Source organism: Oncorhynchus clarkii, chromosome 6 (genome assembly GCF_045791955.1).
Source record: "Oncorhynchus clarkii lewisi isolate Uvic-CL-2024 chromosome 6, UVic_Ocla_1.0, whole genome shotgun sequence".
Taxonomy (NCBI): domain Eukaryota; kingdom Metazoa; phylum Chordata; class Actinopteri; order Salmoniformes; family Salmonidae; genus Oncorhynchus; species Oncorhynchus clarkii.
The window spans coordinates 30419665-30441573 of record NC_092152.1 but is presented as its reverse complement, the minus strand read 5'-3'; the positions used below and the strand labels follow the sequence as shown (position 1 = coordinate 30441573).

The 21909-nt window shown below is 42.8% G+C and overlaps 1 pseudogene; it reads right to left on the bottom strand.

Moving 5' to 3' along the window:
• Positions 1–551: 551 nt before the first annotated feature.
• On the bottom strand, positions 552–19306 carry LOC139412347 (myeloperoxidase-like; annotated as a pseudogene).
• Positions 19307–21909: the final 2603 nt, after the last annotated feature.

Here is a 21909-nt window from a genome sequence, read left to right as displayed (position 1 = left end):
TCTAACTCTCCCACTCCTCTTTCTCTCCTATCAGTGACTCGCCCACTCCTCTTTCTCTCCTATCAGTGACTCGCCCACTCCTCTTTCTCTCCTATCAGTGACTCGCCCACTCCTCTTTCTCTCCTATCAGTGACTCTCCCACTCCTCTTTCTCTCCTATCAGTGACTCTCCCACTCCTCTTTCTCTCCTATCAGTGACTCTAACACTCCTCTTTCTCTCCTATCAGTAACTCTCCCACTCCTCTTTCTCTCCTATCAGTGACTCTAACACTCCTTTCTCTCCTATCAGTGACTCTCCACTCCTCTTTCTCTCCTATCAGTGACTCTAACACTCCTCTTTCTCTCCTATCAGTGACTCTCCTACTCCTCTTTCTCTCCTATCAGTGACTCTCCCACTCCTCTTTCTCTCCTAGTGCAAGTATAACAAACCAGTGAACTGACCTCTTTTCTCCTTGATGATCTGTTAAAGCTTATCATACATTAAAAGATAATAAAAAATGAATTTAAATAATTTAAAAAGACAGAAAAGGTAGCTTAGTTGAAACCTGTGGGTCAGAGAGGGCTCTGGACAGTGAAGATCAGGTGCCCTGAGAAGAAGCTGTCGGAGGTCATGCTGTTGCCACCGTAGTAAGTTGACAGCCAGATCTTGTCCCCCATGTTGAGCTGCAGCAGTGTGCCTCCAGTAGCCGTGATGTAGCCGTTCTGCTGGGTGGTGAAGGAATGCAGCACCAGCTGGCCGTTCCTCCGCAGGTCCACACTGCCCACAATCTGTTATATGGTGCAATGGAACTCAAACTCGTAGACGCCTGGCTCCACGCAGGTGAACTCCCCCGTCCTGGTGTCGTAGTGGTTCTGTCCATTGTAGATTACCTCATAGAATTGGATGGGCTGGCCTGGGGTAGTTGTAGCCGAGCCGCACGGCGAGGGCAGATTTTGCGGAGATGCCAGGCAAACCACGTGGCCCTTGTGGTCCTGAGTGAGAGAGAGTGAGGTTAGGAATGATGTCAACACTACAACAGACACTATTAGTTCTAACAGTGGTTATGCTTCTCCTTGTTAAATACTATTAGTCATAACAGTTGTTATGCTTCTCCTTGTTAAATACTATTAGTCATAACAGTTGTTATGCTTCTCCTTGTTAAATACTATTAGTCATAACAGTGGTTATGCTTCTTGTTAAATACTATTAGTCATAACAGTGGTTATGCTTCTCCTTGTTAAATACTATTAGTCATAACAGTGGTTATGTTTCTCCTTGTTAAATACTATTAGTCATAACAGTGGTTATGCTCTGGGGGACCTCATCAGATAACCACTTAGCACCTCACATCAGGCCTAGTGAGTGACTACCAGAATATTTATGACATAATACAGACAGTAATCATATACAGTGGCAAGAAAAAGTATGTGAACCCTTTGGAATTACCTGGATTTCTGCATAAATTGGTCATCAAATCTGGTCTGATCTTCATCTAAGTCACGACAATAGACAAACACAGCGTGCTTAAACTAATATCACACTAATTATTGTATTTTTCTTGTCTATATTGAATACATCATTTAAACATTCACAGTGTAGGTTGAAAAAAGTATGTGAACTCCTAGGCTAATTTCTCCAAAAGCTAATTGGAGTCAGGAGTCAGCTAACCTGGAGTCCAATCAATGAGATGAGATGTTGGTTAGCACTGCCTCGCCCAATAAAAAACACTCACAACATTTGAGTTTGCTATTCACAAGAAGCATTGCCTGATGTGAACCATGCCTCAAACAAAATGGATCTCAGAAGACCTAAGATTAAGAATTGTTGACTTGCATAAAGCTGGAAAGGGTTACCAAAGTTTAAAAAAGCCTTGATGTTCATCAGTCCACGGTAAGACAAATTGTCTATAAAAGGAGAAAGTTCAGCAATGTTCCTACTCTCCCTAGGAGTGGCCGTCCTGCAAAGCTGACTGCAAGAACACAGCACAGAATGCTCAATGAGGTTAAAAAAAATCCTAGAGTGTCAGCTAAAGACTTACAGAAATCTCTGGAACATGCTAACATCTCTGTTGACGAGTCTACAATACATAAAACACTAAACAAGAATGGTATTCAAGGGAGGACCCTACGGAAGAAGCCACTGCTGTCCAAAAGAAAAATTGCTGCATGTCTGAAGTTTGCAAAAGTGCACCTGGATGTTCCACAGCGCTACTGGTAAAATATTCTGTGGACAGGTGAAACTACAGTTGAGTTGTTTGGAAGGAACACACAACACTATGTGTGGAGAAAAAAAGGCACAGTACACCAACATCAAAACTTCATCACAACTGTAAAGTATGGTGGAGGGAGCATCATGATTTGGGGCTGCTTTGCTGCCTCTTGGCCTGGACAGCTTGCTATCATTGACGGAAAAAATAAGTCCCAAGTTTATCAAGATATTTTTCAGGAGAATGTTAGGCTATCTGTCCGCCAATTGAAGCTCAACAGAAGTTGGGTGGTGCAACAGGACAACGACCAAAAACACAGAAGTAAATCAACAACAGAATCGCTTCAACAGAAGAAAATACGCCTTTGGAGTAGCCCAGTCAGAGTCCTGACCTCAAACCGATTGAGATGCTGTGGCATGACCTCAAGAGAGCAGTTCACACCAGACATCCTAAGAATATTGCTGAACTGAAACAGTGTTGTAAAGAGGAATGGTCCAAAATTCCTCCTGACTGTTGTGCAGGTCTGATCCATCACTACAGAAAACGTTTGGTTTAAGTTATTGCTGCCAATGTAGGGTCAACCAGTTATTAAAACCAAGGGTTCACATACTTTTCCCCCCCTGCACTGTGAATGTTTACACAGTGTGTTCAATAAAGACATGAAAATGTATGTGTGTTATTAGTTGTGTTATTATGTATGTGTGTGTGTTATTAGTTGTGTGTGTTATTAGTTTGTATGTTATTAGTTTAAGCAGACTGTGTTTGTCTATTGTTGTGAACTAGATGAAGATCAGATACAATTGTTATGACCAATTTATGCAGAAACCCAGGTATTTCCAAAGGGTTCACATACTTTTTCTTGCCACTATACATGTAAATGGGGGAGAGAAGGGATGGTGGAGGAGGGTGGTGATTTGACCTTCTGGTCCTGGTGACCCTCTCGGTCCTACTGGTCCTTGTTTAGTCGAGCCAGTTCCACCAGATTTGGGATCTGTGTTGGACCAGGTTCAATAAAAAATAATACTAGAAATCATGTATTACTTCCTGTATATATTGACAAAGTCATATCTTTCTAACTCGCACTTGAGAACACACACATTCCCACCTCAGTAAGGCTCAGTTAAAGAGAGATGTATGTCACACGAGGCCTCAGATCAACACTCACTATCACCATTGTCCTTCCAGGGGCTGAAGTCAAAAGCAGGCATGTCTTCACCAAGGGTGTAACCGGACTCACGGGGGTGATACCGGAAGGGTCTCTCAGGGACATCAGCGATGCCAGTGTTGTCACAGGTGACGCGAGCCAGAGATGTCTTCCCCAGGCTTTTTTTCTGATCCTTGGTGAAGACTATCGTTTTCCCACCACAGTCTGATACACATCACAAAACAGGGTTTTTGTAAATTATGACTGAAGAGTCAAAGATATGAAAGTCCAAACAAGACATTGCTGAGTCCTTTCTAAAAAAAAGGTGGTTTGGACCCTATGCTGAGGTGGCTGGTGGGTCGTCAGGCTAAACTGAACACTCAGGACCACATGATGAGCTGAGGGGTAGGCTGTTTGAGTTTTCCGTTAAAAGGTCCCTGGTCATGGGCTCTCTCAACCGAGACCACGGACTCCCCAGTAAGGTACTCCATCTCTCTGTCTCCTATCCTCTATTTCTCCCGCTCTCTGATTAACTGTCTCATCTAGAAGCTTATCTTTCTCTACAGTAGAACTTTCCTCCACTTATACCACACATGGGAGGACTACTGTCAAAGCTCTCCACACTGTCTTCTATGTGATACTGTATTTCTGTAAAAGGCTGACAATTAACACTTCATCTTCTTGTTACCCCTCTCAGGTTACAACAAATGGTGTGGGTTATGTAACCTGTCCCAGGCCCAGAACCTGGCAATGGTGATAAACAACACTGAGCTGGCCCAGAACCTGCTGAGCCTCTATGGGACTCCTGACAACATTGATTAGGCAGGGTCGTTTATAGACTCTCAATCCACAACATGTTTGACTGTATTTAACAGAGCCTTTTTTTAGCTAGGTAAGTCAGTTAAGAACAAATTGTTATTTTCTATGACGGCCTAGGAGCCATGGGTTAACTGCTTTGATCAGGGGCAGAACAACAGATTTTTACATTGTCGGCTCAGGGATTTGATCTTGCAACCTTTTGGTTACTATTCCAACGCTCTAACCACTACTGCTACCTGGGGGAGCAGATAGCAGTAAGGCCTGATCCAGCTATACTTTAGTAGTAATAATAATACAACCTTATTTTGATCTATACACTTTTAGTGTACAATGGGAAATCACTTATGGTGAATGTAAATGTTCCCCTGAGAAGTGGGACTGAGAGTTGTACCTTCAAAGACAATCCTCCAGGGGGCGAAGAAGGCCCTGTGCAGCAGCTGACTGGGGAACTGGGCGTTCTCATTGTAGTTCTCATCCAGACGGAAGATATTGGAAGATATTGGGCTGGATGGACAGTTGAGCGAAGAGGTAGGCAAACACATTGGAGATGCTGGAGTCGACATTCTCATCATAGCCAGGGTAGGTGGACAGCTGCCTTGCAATGAAGTCTGGGCCCACAATGTGGAACAGGAAGTCCTTGAAGGTGATCACCTGTGAGAGGAGGAAGGACATGTGTGACAGTTTAATCACCCAGCAACTCAAACCCATGTGTGTAGGTAACTACAACAATGTTATGACCTGTGTAACTTTGAACTCCATGTACAGATAGAAACTGAGCTAAATTAAATAGATTTGTTATTAGGCTCTCATTGGAATTACCTGGAAGTAGCATCCCATGATCTTGCGGGTCTTCTAGTAGGTGATCTCTCCAGTCCAATGAGGGTTGAGCTGGGTGAGGGTGCGGGTCATGTGGTTGTGTTCACGCAACATCATTGTGGGCATGGAGGTCAGAGCAATGTTCAGGATGCGTTTGGACACCTCCCTCACCTGGACAGTTGGAGAAAAGGATCCCTCTGGTGAGACTGAAGGAAATGTTGCTGCAGTGCCACTAGAGTACTAAGGATCGTACTGCTAACACTATCTTAATCCTAAGGATCAAGATAACAAGGATAGTTAATAGTGTAGCTTAATCAGTATGATACTATTGGTAATGATAATACGGTTGTAGTACCAGGGGAAGGAGGTTCCCATTGATTTGCATGTTCAGATCCCAGCCCTTGGCCAGTGAGATGCCATCCTCATACTCAGCAAGGAGACAGTGGGTGAAGGGTGTGTTGGCAGAGCCTCTTCAAGGGTTTTCCCTGGAGAGAGGGGGAGGGAAATATACATTGAAAAAGTGAAGGAGATGCCATGGTGATATTCATGTTTTTGGCTTGCGTCACTAGTCCATTCCTTCCTTCTGTGATTTTAGGCCAGTATGTGTTGTGCAACAACAGGATGGTGTAGGAGACTTGTTGCTTTGATGTCATTATTTGGCTTACCTGTTGTTACAGACACTGGTGGCTGTGCGAAACCTTTTCAGGTTGGGGTGGTTTTGCAGGAAGTGGTGCGGGCCATGGCTGAGCAGCAAGTCAGATCAGCAATAGTCTCCAGATCCTCAGAAGAGATTAGGTCTGTGCGGAAGACAGACAAGAGAGCCAGTGAGCTGTGTGATCTGAGTGTTGATGGGGACATGTGTATGGAGCAGTCAGGGTATTTTTTCTAAACCCCGGGGAAATGCCAGAAAAGAGACGTGTGAGAAAAACAGGATAGAGAAACAGGTGTGTGAGAAACAGGACCGACCCGTGGCGTTGAGTGAGCGCTTATGGATGCTGTGTTTTTTTGGTAGATCTTTCCAGGGGTGTTCTCCATGTTGTCTACAGCCCGCACCGCTGAGCGGGCGTCCCGGGCAGGCTGCTTCAGCAGCTGCAGGATGTCTGCAGGTCCAACAGCATTACTCTTTACGTGTGATAAACTCCTACAGGGGGGCAGTGCAGGGACATGAGCCAATGGTACAACTCACTGGTACTGTATGTAGCATCGCAAGCCAGGCGTCTAGGCACTCTTACAGTGAGCTATACATGGCTGGGAAGTTATGTGGTGTACCATAAAGACATTTCCACATAGAAATACACATTCTGTACAATACATACACAAACTGAAACATGTTCTGTGATTCATACATGACACTGAAAAATTTATTCTGATCTACCAGGCTCCAATGGGAAATTTCAAAGAAGAGTTTTCAGACTCAATCTTTTCTGGATTACTCATAGTCCGCATCCACTCTTGCCTTAGCATCATTTTACGTCATCTTGCTCACGCGCCCTTCTGAAGACAAAATAAGCATCTTTCAATTCCTGTGACTGATCTCCACATGTTATACGTATGTCTAGTGCTGGCAACATTCTATATGCAAGAATTATTTATTCAAAGTTCATTTGATTGGTCCATAATAAATGAGAGCACATTCAGGCATTTGTTACCAATTTATGTTCTGACCAATTTATGAAATACTTTCTCTCTTCACCCTTTTCACAGAATGCAATCATTTTGGAAGTTTTATGAAAGGTGCTAAAGCCATCACTCACGTGCATTCACCTGGCTTAACAAAGCACAGGTACAGCCCAAAGGCCAGAAGGCACAGAAAATGCAATAACACACACACAGGATGTCATAAGTTTCCCACAGCCAGACATGTGATGGATGTTGTGGTCACAAAACGAAAACGACGCATACTCTGTGAATTTTAGATCTGTAATTTTTCAGATTGCTTTTACAGGTTTTGAACATTCATGTAAAAACAAAAGTATGTACTACAATCAACCACAATTCATTCAAATTGTACAATTTATCATGGCCCAAACACACCAGCACAGTCGTTAAGAGGGCACGAAAACACCTCCTCCTCCTCAGGATGCTGAAAATATTTGTCATGGGCCCTCAGATGCTCAAAAAGTTATACAACTGCACCATTAAGAGCATCTTGACTGGCTTCAACACCGCTTGGTATGGCAACTGCTTGGCATCCGACCATAAGGCACTACAGAGGGTAGTGCATATGGTCCAGTACTTCACTGGGGAAGAGCTCCCTGCCATCCAGGACCTTTACACCAGGTGGTGTCAGAGGAAGGCCCTAAAAATTGTCAGACTCCAGTCACCCAAGTCATAGACTGTTCTCTCTGCTACCGCAGTCAATTGGTACCGGAGTGCCAAGCCTGTGACCAAAAGGCTCCTGAACAGTTCCTACCCCCAAGCCATAAGACTGCTGAACAGTTTATCAAATGGCTACCCAGACGATTCGCATTGACACCATTTATTTATTTTTTGCCGTTTGCGCTGGCTTTATGCAAAATCACTGGACTTTAACCACATACTCACACATGCTACACTGACACACATGCGTGTGTGTGTGTGAGTGTTGCAGTAGATTGAAGTAGAAATGTTACATGCATAACTTTTAAATGCTTCCAGCGCTTCAGTCTTTTAAGCGCAGACTATTTTACACCTGGCTTTGTATGACAGCACCTTTACTGGGCCTTTAAATGAGTTACTCTTTACAGTTTACACTTAATGGGATAGTTCAGAGAAATAATGTATTCAGATATTTGTTTTCTTACCTCATAAGCAGTCTTCGGACTGCTCTTAAAGGAAAACTCAGCCCAAAAATCTTTGGCTGAGAGTTTCCTTTTGCGAGGGCGGAGACTTCAGAACTCCCAATTTCTAACACGCATGGGCACAGAACTTAAACACGCATGGGCACAGAACTTCATCACGCATGGGCACAGAACTTAATCACGCAGCTGACCAAATTTTTGTTCTAAGGAGTGACTGCAATCAACACTGGTTTTGGTAGAAAAGTCACTGCCAATAAACGCTTATGTTAGCATTTTCGGACTAAAAACATTATTTTACTTAGCATAGTGTGTCTGAAGTTGCACATCACACTATTGTTTGACTGTTTTTGAATAAAATGTCCTATATATTTTCTTGAATATCCTCTGTATTGTGTGCTTATTGTTTAACCATTGATATGCTCGAAGGGCCATTTTGAGACCTTATGGAGAAACAGTTACTGCTGAAATGTCTAACAATTTCATGTCCATCTTTTTGTGAGAAATTACATTGGTCACTCAAAACATTTATAAAGTATAAATAGTCCGCACTTTGGATGAGGCCTTACAAATAGAGTTAGTAGAAGGACCTGTAATAAACATATAGTGAATTATCTTATGAATCATTATTAAATACTTTAAAAGTTATTTATAAATGTGTCAATAACTAGGTTATAAAATTTACAATGTGGTAGTAGGTTTAATGACTAATAAATGAATAAACTATTCACTAATCCATTATAAATGCTTTATTTTATTACCAGGTAAGTTGACTGAGAACACGTTCTCATTTGCAGCAACGACCTGGGGAATAGTTACAGGGGAGAGGAGGGGGATGAATGAGCCAATTGTAAACTGGGGATTAATAGGTGGCCGTGATGGTTTGAGGGCCAGATTAGGAATTTAGCCAGGACACCGGGGTTAACACCCCTACTCTTACGATAAGTGCCATGGGATCTTTAATGACCTCAGAGAGTCAGGACACCCGTTTAACAACCCATTCAAAAGATGGCACCCTACACAGGGCAGTTTCCAATCACTGCCCTGGGGCATTGGGATATTTTTTTAGCCCAGAGGAAAGAGTGCCTCCTACTGGCCCTCCAACAGCATCTGGTCTCCCATCCAGGAACTGACCAGGACCAACCCTGCTTAGCTTCAGAGGCAAGCCAGCAGTGGTATGCTGGGTGGTTTGCTGGGTGGTATGCAGGGTGGTACGCAGGGTGGTACGCTGGGTGGTACGCAGGGTGGTATGCAGGGTGGTATGCTGCTGGCAAATTATTATGTGGAGTTATTATAAAGTGCTACCAAATCATTATTTTCAATGTGCCACTGGCCAATATAACCACTGTGTGATTAAGTGCTGGATTTGCTTTATAGCTCGATTGACATTTAAAGTCAATGTTCCCACGTTCACAGAGACTACATTCACGGTATGTCGGCTCAATCAGAAATTAGCTATACATTTTAATGCAGATCTTCCACGATACTTTGACGATATAGATTGAATCCAGCCCTATGTATAGGGTAGTTAAAGAAATAATAGGCCTAAACATACATTTTGTTTACCACCTTGAATGTAGAGAAATGCAGTTGCAATGGAAAAAGAATGTCACAAATTTGCAGTGCCTTCAGAAAGTATTTCTACCCCTCGAGTTATTCAACATTTTGTTGTGTTACAGCCTGAATTCAAAATAGATTAAATATATGTTTTTTCTCACACAATCCAGTGGTTCCCAACTCTGGTCCTGGAGTACCCCGAAGAGCATACATTTTTGTTGTAGCCCCTGACAAACAAACCTGATTCACCTCATTGAGGGCCTGATGATTAGTTGACAAGTTGAATCAGTTGTGCTTGTCCGGGGCTACAATGAAAATGTGTAGTATGGGGGTACTCGAGGACCGGAGTTGGGAACCACTTCAAGAGCACCTCCTCCCAGCTGCCCACTGCACTGAGGATAGGTAACATTGTCACCACCGATAAATCCACGATAATCGAGAATTTCAATAAGCATTTCTCTACGGCTGGCCATGCTTTCCTCCTGGCTACCCCAATACCGGCCAACAACTCCACACCCCCCGCAGCTACTTGCCCAAGCCTCCCCAGCGTCTCCTTCACCCAAATACAGATAGCAGATGTTCTGAAAGAGCTGCAAAACCTGGACCAGTACAAATCAGCTGGGCTAGACAATCTGGACCCTCTCTTTCTAAAATGATCCGCCGCCATTGTTGCAACCCCTATTACCAGTCTGTTCAACCTCTCTTTCGTATCGTCCGAAATCCCTAAAGATTGGAAAACTGCCGCGGTCACCCCCCTCTTTAAAGGGGGTGACACTCTAGACCCAAACTGTTATAGACCTATATCCGTCCTGCCTGCCATGCCTTTCTAAAGTCTTCGAAAGCCAAGTTAATAAACAGATCACTGACCATTTCGAATCCCACCGTACCCTCTCAGCTGTGCAATCCGGTTTCCGAGCTGGTCACGGGTGCACCTCAGCCACGCTCAAGGTACTAAACAATGTCATAACCGCCATGGATAAAAGACAGTACTGTGCAGCCGTCTTCATCGACCTGGCAAAGGCTTTCGACTCTGTCAATCACCGTATTCTTATCGGCAGACTCAACACCCTTGGTTTCTCAAATGACTGCCTCGCCTGGTTTACCAACTACTTCTCAGACAGAGTTCATTGTGTCCATTCGGAGGGCCTGTGGGGGTACCACAGGGTTCAATTCTCGGGCCGACTCTTTTCTCTGTATATACAGTGCCTTGCGAAAGTATTCGGCCCCCTTGAACTTTGCGACCTTTTGCCACATTTCAGGCTTCAAACATAAAGTTATAAAACTGTATTTTTTTGTGAAGAATCAACAACAAGTGGGACACAATCATGAAGCGGAACGACATTTATTGGATATTTCAAACTTTTTTAACAAATCAAAAACTGAAAAATTGGGCGTGCAAAATTATTCAGCCCCCTTAAGTTAATACTTTGTAGCGCCACCTTTTGCTGCGATTACAGCAGTAAGTCGCTTGGGGTATGTCTCTATCAGTTTTGCACATCGAGAGACTGAAATTTTTTCCCATTCCTCCTTGCAAAACAGCTCGAGCTCAGTGAGGTTGGATGGAGAGCATTTGTGAACAGCAGTTTTCAGTTCTTTCCACAGATTATTGATTGGATTCAGGTCTGGACTTTGACTTTGCCATTCTAACACTTGGATATGTTTATTTTTGAACCATTCCATTGTAGATTTTGCTTTATGTTTTGGATCATTGTCTTGTTGGAAGACAAATCTCCGTCCCAGTCTCAGGTCTTTTGCAGACTCCATCAGGTTTTCTTCCAGAATGGTCCTGTATTTGGCTCCATCCATCTTCCCATCAATTTTAACCATCTTCCCTGTCCCTGCTGAAGAAAAGCAGGCCCAAACCATGATGCTGCCACCACCATGTTTGACAGTGGGGATGGTGTGTTCAGCTGTGTTGCTTTTACGCCAAACATAACGTTTTGCATTGTTGCCAAAAAGTTCCATTTTGGTTTCATCTGACCAGAGCACCTTCTTCCACATGTTTGGTGTGTCTCCCAGGTGGCTTATGGCAAACTTTAAACGACACTTTTTATGGATAGCTTTAAGAAATGGCTTTCTTCTTGCCACTCTTCCATAAAGGCCAGATTTGTGCAATATACGACTGATTGTTGTCCTATGGACAGAGTCTCCCACCTCAGCTGTAGATCTCTGCAGTTCATCCAGAGTGATCATGGGCCTCTTGGCTGCATCTCTGATCAGTCTTCTCCTTGTATGAGCTGAAAGTTTAGAGGGACGGCCAGGTCTTGGTAGATTTGCAGTGGTCTGATACTCCTTCCATTTCAATATTATCGCTTGCACAGTGCTCCTTGGGATGTTTAAAGCTTGGGAAATCTTTTTGTATCCAAATCCGGCTTTAAACTTCTTCACAACAGTATCTCGGACCTGCCTGGTGTGTTCCTTGTTCTTCATGATGCTCTCTGCGCTTTTAACGGACCTCTGAGACTATCACAGTGCAGTTGCATTTATACGGAGACTTGATTACACACAGGTGGATTGTATTTATCATCATTAGTCATTTAGGTCAACATTGGATCATTCAGAGATCCTCACTGAACTTCTGGAGAGAGTTTGCTGCACTGAAAGTAAAGGGGCTGAATAATTTTGCACACCCAATTTTTCAGTTTTTGATTTGTTAAAAAAGTTTGAAATATCCAATAAATGTCGTTCCACTTCATGATTGTATCCCACTTGTTGTTGATTCTTCACAAAAAAAATACAGTTTTATATCTTTATGTTTGAAGCCTGAAATGTGGCAAAAGGTCGCAAAGTTCAAGGGGGCCGAATTCTTTCGCTAGGCACTGTATCAACGATGTCGCTCTTGCTGCGGGGTGATTCCCTGATCCACCTCTACGCAGAAGACACCTCTGGCCCTTCTTTGGACACTGTTAACTAACCCCCAAACAAGCTTCAATGCCATACAACACTCCTTCCGTGGCCTCCAACTGCTCTTAAACACTAGTAAAACCAAATGCATGCTTTTCAACCGTTCGCTGCCCGCACCCGCCCGCCCGACTAGCATCACTACTCTGGACGGTTCTAACTTAGAATATGTGGACAGCTACAAATACCTAGGTGTCTGGCTAGACTGTAAACTCTCCTTCCAGACTCATATTAAACAACTCCAATCCAAAATTAAATCTAGTATCAGCTTCCTATTTCGCAACAAATCCTCCTTCACTAATGCCGCCAAACACACAAACTGACTATCCTACCGATCCTCGACTTCGGCGATGTCATTTACAAAATAGCTTCCATTACTCCACTGAGCAAACTGGATGCAGTCTTTCACAGTGCCGTCCGTTTTGTTACCAAAGCCCCTTATACCACCGACCACTGCGACCTGTATGCTCTCGTCGGCTGGCCCTCGCTACATATTCGTCGCCAGACCCACTGGCTCCAGGTCATCTATAAGTCTTTGCTAGGTAAAGCTCCGCCTTATCTCAGCTCACTGGTCACGATAACAACACCCACCCGTAGCACGCGCTCCAGCAGGTATATCTCACTGGTCATCCCCAAAGCCAACACCTCATTTGGCCGCCTTTCCTTCCAGTTCTCTGCTGTCAATGAATGGACGAATTGCAAAAATCGCTGAAGCTGAAGACTTATATTTCCCTCACTAACTTTAAACATCAGCTATCTGAGCAACTAACCAATCGCTGCAGCTGTACATAGTCCACCTGTAAATAGCCCACCCAATCTACCTACCTCATCCCCATATTGTTTTTATTTACTTTTCTGCTCTTTTGCACACCAGTATTTCTACTTGCACATCATCATCTGCTCATCTGTCACTCCAGTGTTAAATTTGCTAAATTGTAATTACTTCGCTACTATGGCCTATTTATTGCCTTACCTCCTCACGCTATTTGCACACACTGTTTATATACTTTCTTTTTTCTATTGTGTTATTTGACTGTATGATTGTTTTTTCCATGTGTAACTCTGTGTTGTTTGTGTCACACTGCTTTGCTTTATCTTGGCCAGGTCCTGAGAACCTGTTCTCAACTAGCTTACCTGATTAAATAAAGTTTAAATAAAAAAATAATAAATAAATAAATAATGACAAGGTAAAAACATATTTTTTTAAATTTTGGCAAATGTATTGAAAACTAAATACAGAAATATCTCATTTACATAAGTATTGAGTCAATTACAGCTTTGAGTCATCGGCAATTACAGCTTTGAGTCATCTTGAGTAAATCTGTATCAGCTTTGGACATCTGGATTTGGAGATTTTCTCCCATTGTTCTTTGCAGATTTTCTCAAGCTCTGTTAAATGTGGTTCGGCGGTGAACAGTAATAGTCAAGTCTTTCCACAGATTTTCAATGTGATTCAAGTCTGGACTTTTGCCTGTATTTGGCTCCATTTATTGTTCCCTCTATCCTTTACCAGTCTCCCAGTCCCCGCAGCTGAAAAGCATCACTGTAGCATGATTCTGCCACCACCATGCTTCATGGTAGGGGTGGTGTTAGATGGGTGATGAACTGTGCATTTCTCCAGACATAGAGCTTTGTGTTCTGGACAAATAGTTTTTGTTTGATGAGACAATTTTCACTCAACAATATTTGCTTTTTGCAAACTCCAGGCATGCTGTCATGTGCCTTTTTCTCAGGAGTGGCTACCATCTGGCCACTCTGCCATAAAGCGCTGCAGAGACTGTTGTCCTTCTGGCAGGTTCTCCCATCTCAGCCAGGGAACTCTGCTGTTCTGTCAGAGTGGTCATTGGGTTCTTGGTCACCTCCCTCACCAAGGTCCTTCTTTCTGGGTTGATCAGTTTGGTTGGACAGCCAGCACTAGGCAGAGTCTGGGTAATTCCATATGTTTTCCACTTCCCATTGATGGAGACCACTGTGCTCTTGAAAACTTTCAACACTCTAGAAATGGTTTTATACCCTTCCCCCCAATATATGCCTCATCACAATGCTATCTCTTTCTAAATCATGCCCAAACCACAGGAGGTTGGTGGAACCTTCATTGGGGAGAATGGGCTTGTGGTAATGGCTGGTGCGGAATTAGTGGAATGGTATCAAATACCATGGCCGATTAATTAGGGCCGATTTCAAGTTTTCATAACAATCGGTAATCGGTTTTTTTGGACACCTATTTTATTTATTTTTTAACACCTTTATTTAACTAAGCAAGTCAGTTAAGAACACATTCTTATTTTCAATGACGGCCTGGGAACGGTGGGTTAACTGCCTTGCTCAGGGGCAGAACTTCCGGTTACTAGTCCAAAGCTCTAACCACCTGCCTTACATTGCACTCCACGAGGAGCCTGCATGGCAGGCTGACTACCTGTTATGCGAGGGCAGCAAGAAGCCAAGGTAAGTTGCTAGCTAGCATTAAACTTATATTATAAAAAACAATAAATCTTAATATAATCACTAGTTTACACATGGTTGATGATTTTACTAGTTTATCTAGCGTGTGCTGCGTTGCATATAATCGATACGGTGCCTGTTCATTTATCATTGAATCACAGCCTACTTCGACAAACGGGTGATGACTTAACAAGCGCATTTGCGAAAAAAGCACTGTCGTTGCACCAATGTACCTAACCATAAACATCAAAGCCTTTCTTAAAAATCAATACACAAGTATATATTTTTAAACCTGCATATTTAGTATATATGCCTGCTAACATGAATTTCTTATAACTAGGGAAATTGTGTCATTTCTCTTGTGTTCCGTGCAAGCAGTCAGGGTATATGCAGCAGTTTGGGTCGCCTGGCTCATTGCGAACTGTGTGAAGTCCATTTATTCCTAACAAAGGCCGTAGTTAATTTGCCAGAATTGTCAATAATTATGACATAACATTGAAGGTTGTACAATGTAACAGGAATATTTAGACTTAGGGATGCCATCCGTTATAATTAAGTCTATGATTTGATAGAGCAGTCTGACTGAGCGATGGTAGGCACCAGCAGGCTTGTGGGCATTCATTCAAACAGCACTTTCGTGCGTTTTGCCAGCAGCTCTTCGATGTGCTTCAAGCATTGAGCTGTTTTTTGACTTCAAGCCTATCAACTCCTGAGATTAGGCTGGTGTAACCGATGTGAAATGGCTAGCTAGTTAGCGGGGTGCGTGCTAATAGCGTTTCAAACGTCACTTGCTCTGAGACTTGGAGTAGTTGTTCTCCTTGCTCTGCATGGGTAACGCTGCTTCGAGGGTGGCTGTTGTCGATGTGTTCCTGGTTCGAGCCCAGGTAGGGGCGAGGAGAGGGACGGAAGCTATACTGTTACACTGGCAATACTAAAGTGCCATAAGAACATCCAATAGTCAAAGGTATATGAAATACAAATCGTATAGAGAGAAATAGTCCTATAATTCCTATAATAACTACAACCTAAAACTTCTTACCTGGGAATATTGAAGACTCATCTTAAAAGGAACCACCAGCTTTCATATGTTCTCATGTTCTGAGCAAGGAACTTAAATGTTAGCTTTTTTACATATTCCAACACTTTGTTTTTGCATTATTTAAACCAAATTGAACATGTTTCATTATTTATTTGAAGCTAAATTGATTTTATTGATGTATTATATTAAGTTAAAATAAGTGTTCATTCAGTATTGTTGTAATTGTCATTATTACAAATACATGTAAATAATTGGCCGATTAATCGGTATCTGCTTTTTTTTGGTCCTCCAATAATCGGTATCTGCGTTGAAAAATCATAATCGGTCGACCTCTACTTCCCATGTGTTTGACGCCAATCCATTCGCTCCATTTTAGCCATTACTTTGAGCTATCATCCCCTCAGCAGCCTCCACTGATCCAAACAATTGAATTGGCCACAGGTGGACTCCAATCAAGTTGTGGTGACATCTCAGCTCATATCCGTGGGAAGTAGTTAAGGGGTGGGGGTTCTGCATCTTTTTGCAGAGGGGGGATGCAGACTTTTTTTTACTAGTCCTGTAGTAGCAGACCGATATAGACGTCTTCAGCGCGGGCAAAGGCCCAGTTCACTACATTTGTAACTAAATGTACACTCCATGACCAAAGGTATGTGGACACCTGCTCGTCGCACATCTCATTCCAAAATCATGGGCATTAATATGGAGTTGGTCCCCCCTTTGTAGCCTCCACTCGTCTTTCCACTAGATGTTTGAACATTGCTGCGGTGAATTGCTTCCAGTCAGCCACAAAGGCATTAGTGAGGTTGGGCACGGATGTTGGGCGATTAGGCCGGGCTCGAAGTCGGCGTTCCAATTCATCTGTGCAGGCCAGTCAAGTTCTTCCACACCGACCTCGACAAACCATTTCTGTATGGAACTCACTTTGTGCATGGGGGCATTGTCATGCTTAAGTTGGAAAGGGACTTCCCAAAATGGTTGCCACAAAGTTGGAAGCACAGAATTGTCTAGAATGCCATTGTACACTGTAGCATTAAGATTTCCCTTCACTAGAACTAAGGGTCTAGCCTGAACCATGAAAAACAGAACCAGACCATTATTCCTCCTCCACCAAACTTTACAGTTGGTACTATGCATTCAGGCAGGTAGCCTTATACTGGCATCCGCCAAACCCAGATTTGTCCGTCAGACTGCCAGATGGTGATGCATAATTCATCACTCCAGCGAACGCATTTCCACTGCTCCAAAGTCCAATGGCGGCGAGCTTTACACCACGCCAGCCGACATTTGGCATTGTGAACAGTTCTTGTGCTGACATTGCTTCCAAAGGCAGTTTGGAACTCTGTAGTGAGTGTTGCAACCGAGGACAGGTGATTTTGAAATGCTACATGCTTCAGCAGTCGGCGGTCCCATTCTGTGAGCTTGTGTGGCTTACCACTTAGCGGCTGAGCCATTGATTCTCCTAGACATTTCCACTTCACAATAACAGCACTTACAATTGACCAGGGCAGCTCTAGCAGGGCAGAAATTTAATGAACTGACTTGTTGGAAAGGTGGCATCCTATGACAGTGCCACGTTGAAAGTCACTGAGCTCTTCAGTAAGGCCATTCTACTGCCAATGTTTGTCTATGGAGAATGCATGGCTGTGTGCTCAATTTTATACACCTGTCAGCAGTAGGTGTGTCTGACATAGCCAAATCCACTAATTTGAAGGGGTGTCCACATATGTTTGTGTATATATAGCGTATTAGTGTGTCTACCAGCACTTGTAACTTGAGTCTGATATTTATCTGTACAAAACAGTTAATCTGATGATACTTGTGGAATATAAAAATACTTGCTTGATATATATTTTCCAGTTTCTTGAAATACTTTGCAAATTAAACTTACAGTAGTGAGTGCATACATGTTCATACTTTTTTGTACTGGTCCCCCATGAGAATCAAACCCACCATCATAGTATTGCGAGCACTATGCTTTAACAACCTAAGCACAACATCACAAACCACTTAAATGTACTCAAAGACTGTATTGTGCATTGTTTTTCTTCATGGTTTTTCTACAGGTACAAACCTAGATGACCAGCCTATGCACAATACAGTAATGAACATTTACATTAAGTGGTTTGTAAGGATGGTAAATTAATACTGCACAAAAAAATCATGTTATTTGATTTACAAAATATATGTATTTGATGTGGATGATTTGTGTCTTTGCCCATAACTTTGCACCTTTTAGATGTAAATGTTGAAGGACAGGGTTTTGTTATTTCTAGATTCCATTAGAATGACAATCGCAGAGAAAGGTACAGGGCAACAACTTTTTCAATTCCAACTATTGAATCCTCCAAGATACTGTTCTTAATTATACAACAACCTTTTTTTTTGCCAAAGTGGCGATGCTGAAATATTTGTTTTGCCCTGGTACAGTTGTCTATCTGTCCGCTAATATTAGCAAAGGCCAAGTAAAATAATATGTTTTGTATAATTTCTCGTATTATTATTATGATTTTTCAGGGAGTGCTGCAGCACCCTCAGCACCCCTGCTTCCGGCTTCTATGCCTGAGCTCAAATACATGAGTGTCATAGCAAAGGGGTGTGTACTTATGCAAATCAGATGTTATGTTAAATTAGATGTTTGTTATATCATTTTCAACAAATTTGCAAAAATGTCTAAAAACATGTTTTCACTTTGTCATTTTGGGCATAAGTCAAGGGGTTTGAATGTATTTACACGTCGAAAACAAGTGTTGCAAACTGAAATGGTCATTGTTACGGATACAGTTATCCTGTGTGTGTATCCTGTGTGTGTGTGTTTCTTTTCTCTCCTTCTCCCCTCACAGGTGAAAATCATCACTCCCCAATCAGTCAACAATCAACCCATCAATCAGAAGACACACCTCCTCCTGTTTCCTACCCTGTAGTCACGAGCCTTAAAATCCAAACATAATCCACGCACTCATATGCAACATGTAAAAATATGCTTTTTTTGCTGGCGTTCTATAAGAACTTCCCATTGTTCTGCCACCAACTTGAAGTGCATCGCCCTCGCGTGGCAATGTTTGCAAAACACAGAAAGGCATCTGTTGTTATTTGAGAGGCTTTGAAGCCATCTGTTGGCCATATTGGCACTCCCCAGTAGGAGCAGTCATCCATAGGAATTCTATAATATTTAAATGAAATGTTTTCATAGGAAAAATTACATGTATTGAACTATTTTTGTTGTAGTGGGGACAGTAACTTTAGTAATCTAAAAAAGAGTATACTTCAAGGATTTTTTTAATATATATTTACATTTTTATTTTTATGTTTAGCTCAGATAATTTAATTTAAAAGTATGCTTTAAGGTGTCTGTAATAGAATAAATGTAGCAAAATCAAATGCAGACATGAATAAATGCATTTCTAGCTAATAAATGCATGAATAAATGCATTTAAATGCATTTAGATAAGAGGAATACCTATGTATGAATGCTGTTAATTGACTACAGAGTTCAACACCATTGTCCGCTCCAAGCTCGTCACCAAGCTTAGGACGCTGGGACTAAACACCTCCCTCTGCAACTGTATCCTGGACTTCCTGACGGGCCGACCACAGGTGGTGAGGGTAGAAAACATCACCTCCGCCATGCTGACCCTCAACACGGGGGTCCTACAGGGGTATGTGCTTTGTCCCCTCCTGTACTCCTTGTTCACCCACGACTGCATGGCCACGCACGTTTGTTTGCTGACGTTTGCTGACGACACAACGGTGGTAGGCCTGATCACCAGCTACAATGAGTCAGCCTATAGGGATGACCTCTCCTTCAACGTTAGTAAGACCAAGGAGCTGATCGTGACTACAGGAAAAGAGGGGGCGAGCACTCCCCCATCCGCATCGATAGGGCTGCAGTGGAGCAGGTCGAGAGCTTCAAGTTCCTCAGTGTCCAAATCACTAAAGACTTAAAATGGTCCAAACACCCATGCCCAGTCGTGAAGAAGGTGCAACTATGGCTCTTCGCCCTCAGGAAGTTGAAAACGTTTAGCATGAGCCCTGAAATCTTCAAAAAGTTCTACAGCTGTACCATTGAGAGCATCTTGAATGGCTGCATCACTGCCTGGTATGGCAATAGCACCTCCCTCGATTGCATGGCGCTACAGAGGGGGGTATGGACAACCCAGTACCTCACTGGGGCCGAGCTCGCTGCCATCCAGGACATCTATATCAGGCGGTATGGAAGGAAGGCCCGGAAAATCGTTAAAGACTCCAACCCCTCAAGCCATAGACTATTCTCTCTGCTTCCACACAGCAAGCAGTACCGGTGAATAAAGTCTAACACCAACAGGCTCTTCAACAGCTTCTATCCCCAAGCAATAAGAATGATATACAGTGAGGCAAAAAGTATTTAGTCAGCCACCAATTGTGCAAGTTCTCCCACTTAAAAAGATGAGAGAGGCCTGTAATTTTCATCACTTCAACTATGACAGACAAAATGAGAAGAAAAAATCCAGAAAATCACATTGTAGGATTTTTAATGAATTTATTTTCAAATTATGGTGGAAAATAAGTATTTGGTCACCTACAAACAAGCAAGATTTCTGGCTCTCACAGACCTGTAACTTCTTCTTTAAGAGGCTCCTCTGTCCTCCACTCGTTACCTGTATTAATGGCACCTGTTTGAACTTGTTATCAGTATAAAAGACACCTGTCCACAACCTCAAACAGTCACACTCCAAACTCCACTATGGCCAAGACCAAAGGAGATCAGAAACAAAATTGTAGACCTACACCAGGCTGGGAAGACTGAATCTGCAGTAGGTAAGCAGCTTGGTTTGAAGAAATCAACTGTGGGAGCAATTATTAGAAAATGGAAGACATACAAGACCACTGATAATCTCCCTCGATCTGGGGCTCCACGCAAGATCTCACCCCGTGGGGTCAAAATGATCACAAGAACGGTGAGCAAAAATCCCAGAACCACACGGGGGGACCTAGTGAATGACCTGCAGAGTTCTGGGACCAAAGTAACAAAGCCTACCATCAGTACCACAATACGCCCCCAGGGACTCATATCCTGCAGTGTCGGACATATCCCCCTGCTTAAGGCAGTACGTGTCCAGGCCCGTCTGAAGTTTGCTAGAGACCATTTGGATGATCCAGAAGAAGATTGGGAGAATGTCGTTTGGTCAGATGAAACCAAAATATAACTTTTTGGTAAAAACTCAACTCGTCGTGTTTGGAGGACAAAGAATGCTGAGTTGCATCCAAAGAACACCATACCTACTGTGAAGCATGGGGGTGGAAACATCATGCTTTGGGGCTGTTTTTCTGCAAAGGGACCAGGACGACTGATCCGTGTAAAGGAAAGAATGAATGGGGCCATGTATGGTGAGATTTTGAGTGAAAACCTCCTTCCATCAGCAAGGGCATTGAAGATGAAACGTGGCTGGGTCTTTCAGCATGACAATGATCCCAAACACCACGCCCGGGCAACGAAGGAGTGGCTTCGTAAGAAGCATTTCAAGGTCCTGGAGTGGCCTAGCCAGTCTCCAGATCTCAACCCCATAGAAAATCTTTGGAGGGAGTTGAAAGTCTGTGTTGCCTAGCAACAGCCCCAAAACATCACTGCTCTAGAGGAGATCTGCATGGAGGAATGGGCCAAAATACCAGCAACAGTGTGTGAAAACCTTGTGAAGACTTACAGAAAACGTTTTACCTCTGTCATTGCCAACAAAGGGTATATAACAAAGTATTGAGAAACTTTTGTTATTGACCAAATACTTATTTTCCACCATAATTTGCAAATAAAGTCATTAAAAATCCTACAATGTGATTTTCTGGGATTTTTTTTCTCATTTTGTCTGTCATAGTTGAAGTGAACCTATGATGAAAATTACAGGCCTCTCTCATCTTTTTAAGTGGGAGAACTTGCACAATTGGTGGCTGACTAAATACTTTTTTGCCCCACAGTATAGCTAACAAAACTGTATATCTGAGTTAACCTTGTATCTTTAATTACCTTTTATTTTAAGTTGTTCACTGTCTCTGCATACTCACAGGGCCCTACACACTCACACACACACTCACTCCATAATATGCTCACTTACACATAATATCCACATACATTTATACTGACTCTACACACATGCACACCCACTCACATACAAGCTACTGCTACTCTGTTTAGCATATATCCTGTTGCCTAGTCAACTTATCCCTATACATATCTACCTCCAGTATTCCTGTACATTGT